Consider the following 14877-nt stretch of genomic DNA (forward strand, 5'->3'; position numbering starts at 1 on the left):
GGTTTATATGGGTTTTTTTTCATTTTCTTTTGACTTGTCTTTTCCTCTCATCGATGTTCACTCTTTTTCCGTCTTACTAGAGATGAACCAATTGTCAAATATGGGGCAGATTTAAGCCTTCCTGCTGCTTGGATAAAGCATATCTCATTTTTCTTTGAGAAACATTTAAAAATAATTTAATTCCACAGAATTAATAGAAAAAGTCACTGCATTGCCTCTCTGTAAAACTCTCCCTCTCCATATCTCTCTGCTTCTCTTCCTCCCCCCATGACTTTCTTTTCAAAGCATAATAAATTCCTTTCCTTGTTCTGGGTGTTTTCATCCACTTGTAAAATTCACTAATGAATCCTTTGTATAAATATTAGCCTGATATTTCAAGCAATAAATGGGAATAGAAAAAATGATAAAGCCAGAGTTCAGGTTTCTGTATTTCATACAAACCAGTTAATAACATAATATTTAAGGCACAGCATTTTCCTGCCATCTGCTTTGTTGTTACTTTAGGTGTTGCCTCTCAGCTCTTTGAAACTACAGCTTTGTATTAAGCTGTTGGCAAGCACGGATCTCTGCAGCAGGAGGTTCAGACAGGAGGGAGGTGTAATGTAACAAAAAATGAAGTAATGGCTCATTTTTAACCATTTAACCTTCTCAAATCCTTAGTGTATGTTGATGGCCTGTCCATTCGGGCAAGGAAGTTCCCAGCTCTTCTGCTGTCTTGTGTCTTTCCATTCAAACCACACAGGGAAAATGCATTTACCACTCGCAAGGATTTAAAACTGTAAGATTTGATGAAGTAATCCTTTACTTACCAGATGGATACTATAACAGGAGCCTGTTATACAGATGGTACAGCGCTGTCATAGTTACAAAATTTCTAGCACAGCAAGAATTAAAGATTTTTAAAGGGTGGCTTCTTCCAGAAACTTCAGAAAGAGCCTCACGTTCAGTGAGTTGGCCATTCTCTCAGAATCAGTGTGCCTTGGCACTTCATAATTTTGATAATCCTTTTAGAAATAAAACAATAACCACAAACCCCACTTCCCCTTTAGGAAGGTTTTTTTGAAATGACTTGTTTTAATCCCTAGAAAGCATATTTTTCTTCTCTGAAGTATGGGAAATGAGTCCTTTCTAAACAATATCTTTTTGTTTAATGTTCTGGTGTAAAGGCAGCAGCTGTATGTTTCAGAAAGGAGCTAGTGCCCAAGACAGACCTGGGCATCCAGGGCTAATGTATGTGCTGCTGCAGTTTCTCAGCCATTAGTACCAGTGGCTGCCTAAATACAGACCAGATTATGTCTGCGCACGCAACAACTGCCTAACTATTTGTAGCACACATATAGGCCAGAGGTGGGAAACAGAAGTAAAAGATGTAACAGCAAAGTAGAGGAGTTTGGCAAAGTTCGTCTGTGTAGCACGTAAAATCCAGTCACTTTGGAGCTCCAATGATTATGCGATGCAAATTACAAAAAATTTCACATGGCTTTAAAATTGCTATAACGCAGCAGAACAAATACAGGCTCCTTGCACAGCAGAAGAATACAACTTTGCCTTGTAAATATTGCTGTTGATATGTAGTTCTTCCCTTAAGAAAACTGTGAGAAGACAAGGTTTCTTCTGCAATACAAAAGGCTTATAGAGTTACTTTGTAAAATATATCCTAAATAGTTGCTGAAAGAGCCTAAATTGTACCAGTGAATTTCCTGGGAATTGAAAGGCAAATTTCCTTTATAAGTTCCTCAAGGAGAGTAACTTTTTGGGCTGTTGTTGTTATTTAAATTAAGTTAGAGTTTAAAACAGAACAAAAAAAACAAAACCAACAAGAAACTCTACTTCAGAACAGCATAAACACACTTGTTTAGTTTCTCGGAGTTATTTTACACAAAAGATAGACGCAATAGAAGATAGAGCTGTTTGTTTTTCAGCAGTTTTCACAGTTGCTGAATGTTTCATTCCCTGTTTCCCTGGGTATGCCATGAAGGAGCAGTTCCCAGGCAGAATTAAGTTCCTGTTTGGCCTCTATTTCATTAATATTTATGTACACAAACATAATGACATGCAAAACAATAGATCTTCATACAGTACACTAACGCACACAGGCATAAGCGCCGCCAGCATATTGTTTTCTGCATGGCAGGAAATGATTCCTAAGCTTACTTTGCAGTTAGCTGGGAAGAAATTAAGTGTTCTATATTCTGCTTTAAACCTCGTCCCTAGGTGGAGTCAGAAAGATATTTCTTCTTTGTTTAATTGGACAAGTTCATCACTGGGCACAGGGATTGTGGGGGGAACCGCAGGACTTCGCTGGTTCTAGTATTGGCTACTAAAAAAAATAGACTTTCTAATAGGATCAAGGGCTGACCCATTTCCATGTTTTGACAGCCTATGTTCCATCCTGTTAACACCGTCACACTTGAGGAAGAACTGGAGTCACAGCAGCCAGATTGCCCTCGGGTTTCCTCCCAGTAGTGTAAGTGTAGCTTTTCATAGGGTAGTATTCTCTTTTTTTTAAAATACAAAAGTTAAAAGTTAAATTCAGAATCATGACATGACAACTACCTGTCATTCTGTCTTTGAGCCATTAAAGGTTAAAGTTTCACTGATAAAGTGGCCTGGTCAACTTTTGTTAGGACTGATGTTCTTCCCTCTGTAAAGAACACAAGTTTCTTCAGAAACCTTGGGATGTAGATCAGTTTTTGCAGAGTCCTGGTGTCACTGTCGAATTCCCACTGATCTGCCTGCGCTGAAGAGCTTGCAGAATGGGAACATACTGACTTCCTTGAGAGCTTCCCATGCCACACACCTTCTGCTTGGGTGACACATCCCCACTGCTAGATGAGAAAAATAATGAAGTAAAATAAAAGACTGGAAGCCTTGAAGTTTCTTGCAGGTCTTGGGAGTAGTGAAGAGTGAAACTCTTTTGTCATGCTCCAGGTGTCTTCCTACAAGTGGAAAAGGTTATAGCCCCACCATACATGTTGTTCTTCCAGCATTCCTAGGAGCTGGACCTTGGGTTCAGCTCAGTGCTGATGTTGCCTTCCAAGCAGCAGGAGAAAGGCTTTGTCTTTCTGTCCTTCACAACAGAGTTTAGTCCTCAATTCGTTCTCTTTCTATTTGAACACTGTTCAAGAATATTTTAAAAACCTCATAGAACTTTTCTAAAAGTGTGGATAGAGAAGAAAAGAAAGGAGTAAGTTGACCCCCAAGGTCTTTGCTAACAAGATAGTGGTTGGTCAGGTTTGTAAGCAAGCTAGTGCCTGGTGTATAAAAGCAGTTCTGCTGCCTGCTGGATGGGGATACTGCACCATTTTAGAAGTGCAATAAAGAAATTTCGAGGGCTTTGAAAAAAATGACGTGGTTAGTTAAATCTGTGAAGGCAGTGGGAAGAGGCCCCTCCTGAGAGGTTGGTGGGGGCTTTTAGAAAGAGACTTTCTGTTGTTCCATTAAACTTGCCCAAGTCAGCAGTGTCTGAGGACCAGCAACCATGTGGAGAGGTTTCTTATGGTTACTCTGCCTCATCAGTTACCAATATTTGGAATCCTTATTATTCCATGAGCCATTTCAACAGGAATCCTTCCACTTTGGTGAAAGGGCGAGCATGGTTCCAGAGGAGGATACAGATCCACTTTAAATGAGGAGAGTCAAGAAGTTCACTCTCTGCTGTGCTATAGCTCAGGTTTTCCTCTCTCTGAAATCCCTGATTAGCAGCCTGGGTGCTTCCTGCGCATGTTGGAGATAACTAACTGCATTTGCTCAGGACAGCCGCTGTGGGTGTGCAACACGATCATTTGTTTAGGACTTCCAGAAAAAACTCCTGGATAGAGAAAGATGACAGAAAGCCCTTGGTGCTGAGGAGGCCAGTTTTACCAGAAGGCCCCTTTTTTACCAGCCCTCTCCCTCCATTTCTTATTCTCCTCCGTTAAACCCGTGCGTGGTTGGTTCACTCATCTCAGAGTGGCTATACAGCAGCATTGCTGTGGAGAAAGTCTACATTTCTCTTTGACCTGCTACATCAATGGGACAACTTTATCATCTGAAGCTATCAAGCCAGAACCTTTTAACAGGAGCTCTGAAGTAACTAAAGGGAGGAAAAAAGAAATAAACCTATGTCACTTAATTACGAGCCCATCTTCATATAAAAATCAGCTAAATTATTCTAATACCATCTAACATCAGGCAAAATAACTGTAACAGCAGAATAAGCTTGAAAAAATGGAGAAACATAAACAGAAGCTGGAGACGGGATGTGTCTGTTAAGCCCCCTCATGTCTGCCCTCGATGTTTCTTGTCTCGTGTTTTAATGACTTGGTGCAAATGGGAAGGAAAAGTATGCTAAGCATGTTGATGATCATGGAAAGCAGAGTTGTGTCCTTTCTGTATGCAGAGCTCGTGATGTAGATATACATGAGAAATTGATCTCATTTTGGAATGAAAAGGACTTAGTGAACTTTTGGGAACATTCCCAGTTCTTTCTCTTCTTTGATACTCATAATGCTGCTCTGAATATAGAAGTGCAGATAATCTGATTGTCTTTATTAGCCGCTGGTGATGGGTTCTTTGTTTTCACAACCATTTGAATTTCATTCAGTTTCTCTTCCATTTGTTTAAACAAGAACTATTTGCTACTTTACAATATTTCTAGACGTGCAGTGTTTTTCAGTGTACAACGTGCTTTACTGCTGTGAAGAGATACAAACCAAATTTTGACCTTAGCAGTTAGAGGGGCTTAGGCAGGCTGTGAAAGGATATGTCCCTAGGGATAGTTTTGGGAAACATTCTGCCTATAGATGAGAAGAGATGGCAAGAGCGCTTCTAGGGGAGTGAAGTAGGAGAAAAGCTGTTCCACTAATGGAATAACATTAACATTGTCTGAGACTACAGTCTGGAAAGCTGCGTGACCCCTTGCCAGCTGGAAAGGTTTGCTCTTATTCCACTTGTGTTCCACATCAACAGTCATTTGAAAGTTTTCCCCGATTGTTGAGGCAGGTACTTGTATAAGAGGAGTGGGCTGAGCAGCAGGGAATTGGATGTACTGAGTTCTGTTTTAACAATGAACTGCAAATTGTGACTCTGGCAAGTTCTTTGCTTTTTTTTTCTTCAGTATCTTCATGAATAAAATGTGCTTTGAGATCTCTAAGTGAAACAAGCTACATAATAGAGAAATGTTCTGGAAAGAGAGAGACAATGGAGACTATTTTAATGTACATGTACCATCTGAAAGCAGTGAAACTGTCAGGAAATAAAACAAACAGTGCACCTTAATTCAAACTGAATGAACAAGTCTGTCATCTGTTTAATGAGGTGTATCTTTTTTATTATTATTTTCATTATTGTTTAACCAGGTTTGAAAAGTGAGTAAAACACCTCTACTGGTAAATAATACCTAAACCACACATAGTAAAAATGGGTGAGCTGGGACTTCTTGCCAAAAACTAGCGTAATTCCAATGTGAGAACACAAAATGGCCCTGCTCACAATATTTAGTCCGGTATTTGGAGATCATCAGAGTATGAGCATCCTTGGGCCTCTGGCTTTCATTTGCGGTGTTTGCAAAAAAGTCTGTATTTCCACTTAACTTGATACCCAGAGTACTACCTGACGACATCAAGTGGGAAAACAAACTATGCTATTCAACAGATAATGAATTAATCACTATTAAAACAGAAAAGTGAATTTACCTTGGAGGTGTTCCTAGAGAAGGTTGAGTTTGGCATTTAGCAAAAAGGTAGGAAAAAGGTCTGGGGACAGGGGAGAGGTGCTGTGTTGGCACAAACTACCTTTTCCTGCTCTTTTGGTTCCTGGCATATTAATCTAAGAATAAAGGAATCATTCTCATTGATTCATATTATAATTTAAACCGGAAGGGACCTCTGAAGGGGACCTAGGTCCAACCTCCTGCTCAAAGAAGATCCAGTTAGATCTGCTTATCCAGGCCTCAACCAGTCTATGTCTGATTATCTCCAGTAATGGGGATTTCACACACTCTAGACATTTTTTACCACCTTCAGTGTGAAAAAGACTTTGTATGTAATTGGAGTTTTCCGTGTTCCAACTTGTATCCATTGCCTCTCGCCGTATCATTGTGCACTTCCAGAAAAGTCTGTCTTTATCATCTCTACACTTTCCCATGAGGTGGTTGTAGACATCTAACCTTAGTCTTCTCCTTGTAAGGCTGAACAAACCAAATAGATTTAACCTGGGTTTATTAATGGGTTCTATTCAGGGGAATGTGGTATCTGGAAACTCATTGCTGAATTACTTCATTGACATTTGCCTGGAGATGTAAGACTGTAGATTTTGTTGTTGAGGTACCTTGAAAATGCTACTTAAAACTTCAAGCTGTTTTTGCCACCCGCAGCAAAGTAACCTGGGTCACAAAGGAGCTGCATATCTTGCTCAAGGTCCAGGGCTGAAACCAGTGTGCAGAAATCTTGAATTTCAACCATTGTCCTCTAGTCTGTCCTAGGAAATGCTTCACAAAATCAGCTTTTAACAGAAGCGGTCACTTGTTTTTACAGTGCTGGATCAGTTTTTAGGTCTGTCCTCATGAAAAAGATGGCTACGTAGATTGGTAGTTTAACAGTTTAAAGAAGTTTTTATATAGTTTATAGTAGTTTAAAGAAGATTAACAGTAAATCACATGCTAATGTTTTGCAAAGAAAATAATCTTCCTTAAGCAATCAAAGTTGCAAAATGTACGTGATACACGGAGGCTGACTATAGCCAAACACCCAGGTACCAGCTGCAGCCATCGAACACATACCTTGGTAACTTGAATGTGTCCTTTGGTTAGAGCAGCTTGATGCTCCCGCGTTGACAAAGCAGTGATGTATCCATTCTTGATCAGCGTGTACCCTGAAAAGAACTGCTACGTTGTGTAATAAGCTTTTGTAACAAGATGAGCCACACAAAAATCAGAAGCTTTATAGATTTAACAGCCTCTATGGGTGTTAAAGTGGGTTGACTGACGAAGCAGAGGAAGAAAAGATAGCTCTGAATGGAATTATTAAAGTTTGAACAATGGGGTTACATACCATTGGTTTTAGTGCACAGTAGATGGGTATGAGTCACTGTTTTCAGATTTATTTAGATTTGTGTTGCATAAGGGAGATATCTAGGTAATAAAGAGGAAAGTTGTATGCTTGTAATTATTCATACTTAATATTTAATCCCAGTGATGCTTAAGTCATATGGCAGGCCATTGCTCTTTGCCAGGTTATTTAACTCTTGGAGTGGAAATCTTCATAGTAGTTCCTGAAAAAAAATAATTTATTACAATGTCTTTCAGAGTAAAAAATAGCTTTCCTATAGAAAAAGTAATGCCATTTTACTTTGTGCCCATTGTGTTTAATCTGATAAATTCATAGTGAGATACACAAGTGTTCATGCTTCTTGCATTAACGTTGAAAATGCCTGAAAAAGCCTGAAATGTTTTAACTGCCAAAACCTAGAAATGAAGAATTGAGAACAAAAAAAATTTTTTTGTGTGTGTGTGGGGCTTTTTTGTTGTGTGTTACAGTGATTTGGTTTTTTTGTTGTGTGTTACAGTGTCTGTGCAAGGAAAACACTCTCATCTGAATGTGGTGTCCTGACATTGATTCTGAGTGAGTGGGGGATAGCTCCTCCTGGTCTCTCATGTGTATTTGGTAAAACCTATGCTATACAAATTCCCCTTTTGCTGAAATGGTTGAAGTCTACAGGTTTGAATTGCATGTTCACACGTTGCCTTCCATTCCAGATATCCACAATATGTGCCACTTGTCTTGTCTGGCTATATTGATTTGTTTTGAAAGGAATTTCACAAGGGATGAATCTGAAGCCTGGATATTGTGGTAATATTCATAATCAGTGAGTCAGAAAGAAATGAAATGTCCCTTTCTGTTTTAGTCATAAACATATCCACATCCATGTCAAGACTCTTTTTAAATGGATCTTTTTTTGACTCCCTTCATTACCTGTCAGTAGTCTTAATATCCTCTACCCTAAAGAAGGATTTCTTTCCTTCAGTCCAGTAGTTGTGCATCTGGCAGTATGCAATACACAAAATTTGTGGATTTTTTGCTGTTCAGATGCATCTGTTTCTTACAAGTTTGGGCATAAAAAAATAAATAAAAGATAATCCAGAATTTATCTGCAAAGCTAGAAAGTCCAGCTAGCCACTGAATGACCAGCTCAGAGTCGAGTTTAGTACACACTCGTACTTAACTGTGACCAGCTGGTTGGCTTCCTGCATGTTTTGTTTGGTTGGGGTTTTTCTTTTTTAACTAATTTCTCCAATGAAAATAAGCTGACTCCTTCCGCGAACTTTCTTGAAGCCTTCCTCTTTACTTGCTTTCATTTGGGACATTTTTTGTAAGTTTATATGATCAAAATTGAATACAAATGAAGTCTTACATTATTACATGGAAATACTAGTATTTCCATGGTTTTAATGCAAAGTTGCTTATAATGTGTCAACGTTTGGATTAGTTTTTTTCTTTTTTTTTTATTGCACAACACTAGCAATTTATAGACATCTTTTTTTTTTTTTTTAAGATTAATACATTCAAATACATATTTATTTATTTATTACTTCCAGCTGGAAATTTATAGGTGGAAATTTTGTAACTGCTTCTCAAGTGTGTATGCATGACTTTGTGCTGTGAAATGTCATTTCATTTTTGTTCTAATATCCTGAGCTATCCAGTTCATTCTGGAGATACCATGATCCTCCACATTCCTAGAAACGTACTGCATCTTTGCTCCACCTGTGTCATTACTCTATTGCTAACCTAGGTAAAATGCTCATTTACTTTCGGGGGCTATACCTATATCACATTTAACCTCAATTCCATCCTTGTTGCACAGTAGAAAGAGATTCTCAGTCTTTTAAAAGGAAATACTTAGCCTTTTTTTGGGAAAAACCAAACATATAAATGCAGCTCATGCTGATTTTTGCATTTACAACCCCCTAAAAATTAGCCTAAATGGTTCCATTTGTCCCTCTGTTTTCCTCTGGTTTACTTGTTTGCTTACCAGTGTGGGGTATGTGAGTTTTTTTCCTGTGTAGTCATTTTGAGACTACTTGCTGCTGTCCTGGGCACCACTAAAAGGTTGAGAAGCAGTGATAGAACAGGTCTGTATTTCCTTTAACAAATATTTTCACATGTTTATTTTTTTGGCTTTTTATTTTAAAACTTTTTTTTAAGTCTTTCATTTTCATTTCATTTGCAAGCTCTAACTCAACCTCATATAAGCAATTTGTAATTTACCATACGTCTGGCCTCCTAGACATGTTTATTGTCCCTGTTCCTTTTCCTTTATGCTTCCATCTAATATTATCCAGTCTTTGCTCCTTTGATTAAAATAAACCCCAAGCCTTGTATATATTAAAGCTCCTGACCTTATCAGTTCCTGGTTTCAATACGTGGTGTGTGTATGAAGCAGATGTTGAAAAAGATACACTGTGTGTTTAGAATACAAAAGCGTGTTGTACATAAAACTAATTGTAAAAGGAGATGAATTAATTGTGTGGAAACGTGCCTTGCTGGTGTTGCAAGACAGGCTCTTGTGGAGTAAGGTTTGCCTTTGGTTTATTAAATGTATATATGCAACATTCAGGAATCAGTACTTTACCTAGCACAGAAGACCGCCTGCCTAATGACACAAGTAGCTTTGTATATGGCCACATCTTATTTCCTTATTAACAGTTTTCCTATTCATTTTTGTTAATATTTATGTAAGAAAATGAGACATGGTACACGGGGAAAGCTCAAGAATCCAAAACCTACACAGAATCAACACGTCATCTTATTTTGTAGAATGTACTGGAAGGCAGTACTGGAAACTGGATGTCTTTCTCTGCGGGATGCGTTTGGTCTCGGCAACATATACACAAGCAGATTGCATGTTGGCTCACTCTTAGTGTCTTTCAAGCTGCTTCTGTAGAGACATCCACAAAGTTGAGATATTCCAGATCAACCAGTCATTGAATACTTTATGAAGGCCGTGCCTAAACATAGGGTTTGTACAGTGTTTGGGTTTTGATGCAAAACATGCTCTTCCCGAGCTAGGCTGAATTTACGGATTCCTTTTCTGCTTGCTAGGGAAACAGTCTTGAGACAGTCCCTGCTTGCTATAGCAAGTAGGTAAGGACTTGTGCACTTATGAATATAGATCTAATGCAACTTCTGTTGAGAGTCTGATGCTTTGCAATTATTGTAATGATTATGTAGCAATGTAGAAAAGTTAGAGAAGTTAATGTAAAAAATCTGGCAATGACTTGCTTCTCCTATGGACATCATGCTTTTGCATTGTCTTTAAAGTGAAAATATTACTTTTCTATCTCTCTAGAGGTTTGTGGATGCACATCATTGGAGGTCGACGAATACCAAGTAGATTTATAAGAATGAATATTTTGTGCTGAAAATTAAATTTACTTAAGCTAAGTAAACACAAGACATAAAACCAAAATAACTTGTGTAAAGAGTTGAGTAACCATTTCTTGCCATTCTTCTTATCATAATACCCAGTGTTACAGAAAGTTCTGTGCCTTTAAATGACACAAGAGATTTTCTATTCATTACGTGTATGTTACTATAGTTGTAGGGCAAGATTTTAAACTTTAAAATGTATTCTCAAGGCTACTGTTTATGAGCACATTCGGCTTGATTAAAAAATGGACATTATGGCCTTTGATTTGTCTGCTAGGGAAATATAAGACGATGAACAGAAATGAACATTCTCTATTGCTTTCTGTTGCATGTGCCTTCAAGATGATCTGGAAGGACTGTATCTTGGAGAGGGAGTGGCTGCATTTGCATCCCATGATTTATCAATTTTAAGTACACAAGAAACAAGTAAGAGACACAAATGTTACAATTGTTTTACAATTTGTGATGGCTTTTTGGCATTTTTTTCTTAGCTGAGTCAGGGAGGGCATTTTCATAGGACTGGCTTTTTTGGAACTATATAGATGCTCCCAGGGTGGGTGGTCTTCACGGTTTGGACTCCTTTTTTATTTATGAAAGTTTTGATTCCTATGTGATCAGCTAAATCTGAGATCTGGGACTAGTTATAAAACATAATGAGACTTGGTAACTCCCTAAGTGTTTGATCAGCAATTGCCAGGTGTGTTATATAGTACCAGATGGTGGTGGAGTTTATTCATGAAGAACAGTAGGTTCTTCTTGGAAGAATGGGGCATGGAAAGGAGATTGCCTTTATGGATGCGATGGTACTGAAGAATTCACAGCATGATTTCTGGGTTTTGTAGCATAAATAATACCTCTTGTGCATTACGCATACTATATATTTCATAGCCCTTTACAGTCAACTTGTAGTTGCCTATTTTGGTTGCCAATTTGTAGACCATTTGTATCGAAGGAGATTATTCCTCCTCAAGGAGACACTTTCTGTCTTTAATCAGATTATGGCACAAAGATCTTTAGCCCTACATTTTTTCCCAAAAGTTGGGAAAAAATATTCCCACTACATTAATATACTTAATTCTAGAGTCCATGATGAAATCCATGGCCTGCTATTTCCTACATATAGACTTTTTATAATCGCAGTTAGTGAAATTACAGTTGCTGCATTGTCAAAGCAAAAAATCAAACAGAAGCATATTACATCTAATTTTCTGCTCTTCATGTAAAGCTCTTCTGTTAGGACAAAAATACAAAGTAATTTAAAATATAGGCAAAAATGTGGTGTGAGTTGAAACAATTCAGTCTAGCGCAGCTGTTTTCAATTGAACCAATTACCTTCTGAAATTCCTCAGAACTGTTAGTGTTAACTTTTAACAAAGCCTGAAGAAAACAGGGAAAATACTAACGGTTTGGAGGTTTGCCATATACTTTCAATATTTAAAAAGGGTGAAGAGGTGACTCACAGAATTACTGGACTATTTGCTTCATGTCAGTTCTGGTAAAAGTCATAGAACAGTTAATTCAAGACTATATTAGCAAAGAATTAGTGGCTAAAAATATAGTTAATGCTGGTCAATGGGTTTTGTGAAAGGTAGGTTTTATTAAAGAAACTTAATGCCCTTTTTTGGTAGAATGATGGCACTGGTTGACTTAATGTCATACGGCATCATGAATGAGAAAACCTGCACTGGGTAGAATAAAGATGTTGAGTATTAGATGAACTAAAAATTGTCTTACTGTGAGTATTTGATTATTATCAAGGCAATGAGCAAGGCAGAGTCTCTTGGGATCACATTTCTTTCCTGCATACTGCAAATTCCTGCTGGCATCATCAAAATCCAAAAGCATCTCTACAGCCCCTACCCTGAGCAAAGACCTGGGTAGGGCTTCCTCACATTCTGGTGGGGCCCTCAATGATGACAACTCAAACCCAAAAATCAGATGCCTAGTCAGTCACTTCACTCTTTCTCCAAACCCAAGTGGTCAGGCATCACTGATTTCAGCTGCTGGTACCTGTTCAGACCTAAAGGGTCCCTGTTAATGCCTGCTGTGGGATGAACAGGGGCATGCCACTCTGGTGTCTTCCTGAAGCATTGAATTTATATTTTTCTGTACAAGATTGCTAATACTGTTTTCACATTTGGTCATGTTAGTATTCCTTTTAGGTTTCTCTATACAAAGCCATTAAGAATTTGACTAACTTTGTTGTTACACTGAATATTTTTCCCAATCTTGGATTAGGAACAATGGCAACATCATACCTTCTGCAAAGCTTGTTCTGCCTGCAGCCAGGTGTTCCTTGGTTTATTGATGCCTGTCTACTTCAGAGAGTTCAAGGCGGGCAGAATAAAGAAGTTTGGACAGAGGTAACATGCAGTGCGTCCTATTGTTTCTATTTAAGAACAGGTAAAGGCAATAGCAATATTATAATTTCTAAACCTTGAAGGAAAAATGAAAGTCCGTCAAGATAATCTGTAAAGCAGCAAAGCGTCTGTTTTACTGTTGGAGAAATGCAGGTGTATTTTTTTCAAAGGCACAGAATAAATCTATTTTGTAAGCAGGAGTTTTTAGCTAATGATTCTGGTTTATATTAATTTCTTCACTCCTCCATCCTTTCTTATTAATTAAGGAAATAGAAATAGGAACAGGAACCTATGAAACAGTATAAAGGGATGTTTTCAAAAGCGTATCTTTCCACCCCATGACCCCAATGTCTGATGAAGAACCTCTGTCAAAAAAATAGAGCTGGATTTCAGAAACACATCTGTGCACCTGATGGAGCCCGTCCCTGTGCCAGCCCCAGCCGTAGAGCTGGACCCTCTGCAGCCCAGTGCTGGCTGCCCCAGCCCCAAACTGGCCGGTTCCCTGCACCAGTCCTTCTGGGACTAATCTGTTGTGAAGCTCTCCACCTTGTGGCTGCTCCTGTAAAACGTGCAGCCTTTTGAACTGTGAGCACCGGTAATATCCTTGAATTTAAAATCTTACATTCAAGCCGTACCTTTTGCAATCGTTTTCTTATTTTGCTAAATGGCCTTTGGCAAGCCCTTAAAAGCATATGGTAATGTGAAAGGTGGTTTTAAAGTGGGGGTTTCCTGGGCTTTTCTATGACTCTGTCCTACGATTCATCTGAGTGACAGAATCATGGTGTCCAGCATAAGGGAGATGAGACGTGCCAGATCTTTACACCATGCTGTACATCAAAACCAAATTTCCAGACTGCCTTTTCCATTTGCAGGGCAAATTAATTTCATATCTGCTGATTACCCTAGACTAGTAGGGAAATAAACCAGTGGCTCTAAGAGAGAGCAACTGTCTTCAAGGGTAGAGCATCATTTCACATCAGCCTTTTTGTGGTATTCCTTCTGAGAGCTAAACAACGCACCGCAATGGTGGTTGCCCACTTGAGAACAGAAGGAAGCTGTTGTCCTGCTGTTTAGCGGACAACACAGTGTGGTTTAGAAGCAGCGGGTTGTCAAAGCATGTGCAATGAAATGCCACAGACTGGAAGCTCCACTGAACCTTTTGCTGAAAAAATAATGTCACTGAGATATTTCGACATCTGGAGTCTCCAGACACACTGCACACATCTGCCAGTGACTCAGTCTCTGTCATGTTTCTACAGGAGATTGAAAAGAGGAGGTGGAGGATGCTGTTTGCATTCCTTTTTGTTGTTGTGCACACTTTGCTTAACCTTTAGCAAACCTATGAAGATGTCAGTCTGGACCAGCCACGCCAATGTGCTGTGCTGTCCTACATCAGTACCCAGTTAGGCATAAGTGCAGACCAGGACTGCAAATCACCAGCTGCAGAAAAGATGACTTCATGGTGGGGCAAAGGGAAAAGCAGCTGAGGACTACTGCAGGAAAATACCTCAGGTGGCAGGACAGAGCTAAAATATAGGACAGATTTTGTATATGTTGGCTAAGAGATGACACCAGAAACTGCTTTTGACTAGATATGGTTGACCAAGTTTAGAATAGAATAAAATAGTTCAGTTGGAAGGGACCTACAACGATCCTCTCATCCAACTGCCTGACCACTCCAAGGCTGAGCAAAAATTAAAATGTATTGTTAAGGGCATCGGCCAAGCGCCTCATAAACACTGGCAGGTTTGGGGCATCAACCATCGCTCTGGAAAGCCTGTTCCAGTGCCTGGCCACCCTCCTGGTAAAGAAATTCTTCCTAATGCCTGGTCTAGACCTCCCCCCGGTGCAGCTTTGAGACATTCCCATGCTTTCCACGTCGGCTCCTCAGGAAGCCGTAGAGGGCAATGAGGTTGCCCCTCAGCCTCCTTCTCTCCAGACTAGAAAAGCCCAAAGTCCTCAGCTGCTCCTCACGGGACGTTCCTTCCAGCCCTGCCACCAGCTCTGCTTCCTTCTTCTGGAGGCATTCACGGACCTTCACATCCCTCTTAAATGGCGGGGCCCAGAACAGCACCCGGCACCCCGGGTGAGGCCGCACCAGTGCCGGA

This window comes from Falco punctatus (assembly GCF_963210335.1).
Source record: "Falco punctatus genome assembly, chromosome: 11".
NCBI lineage: Eukaryota > Metazoa > Chordata > Aves > Falconiformes > Falconidae > Falco > Falco punctatus.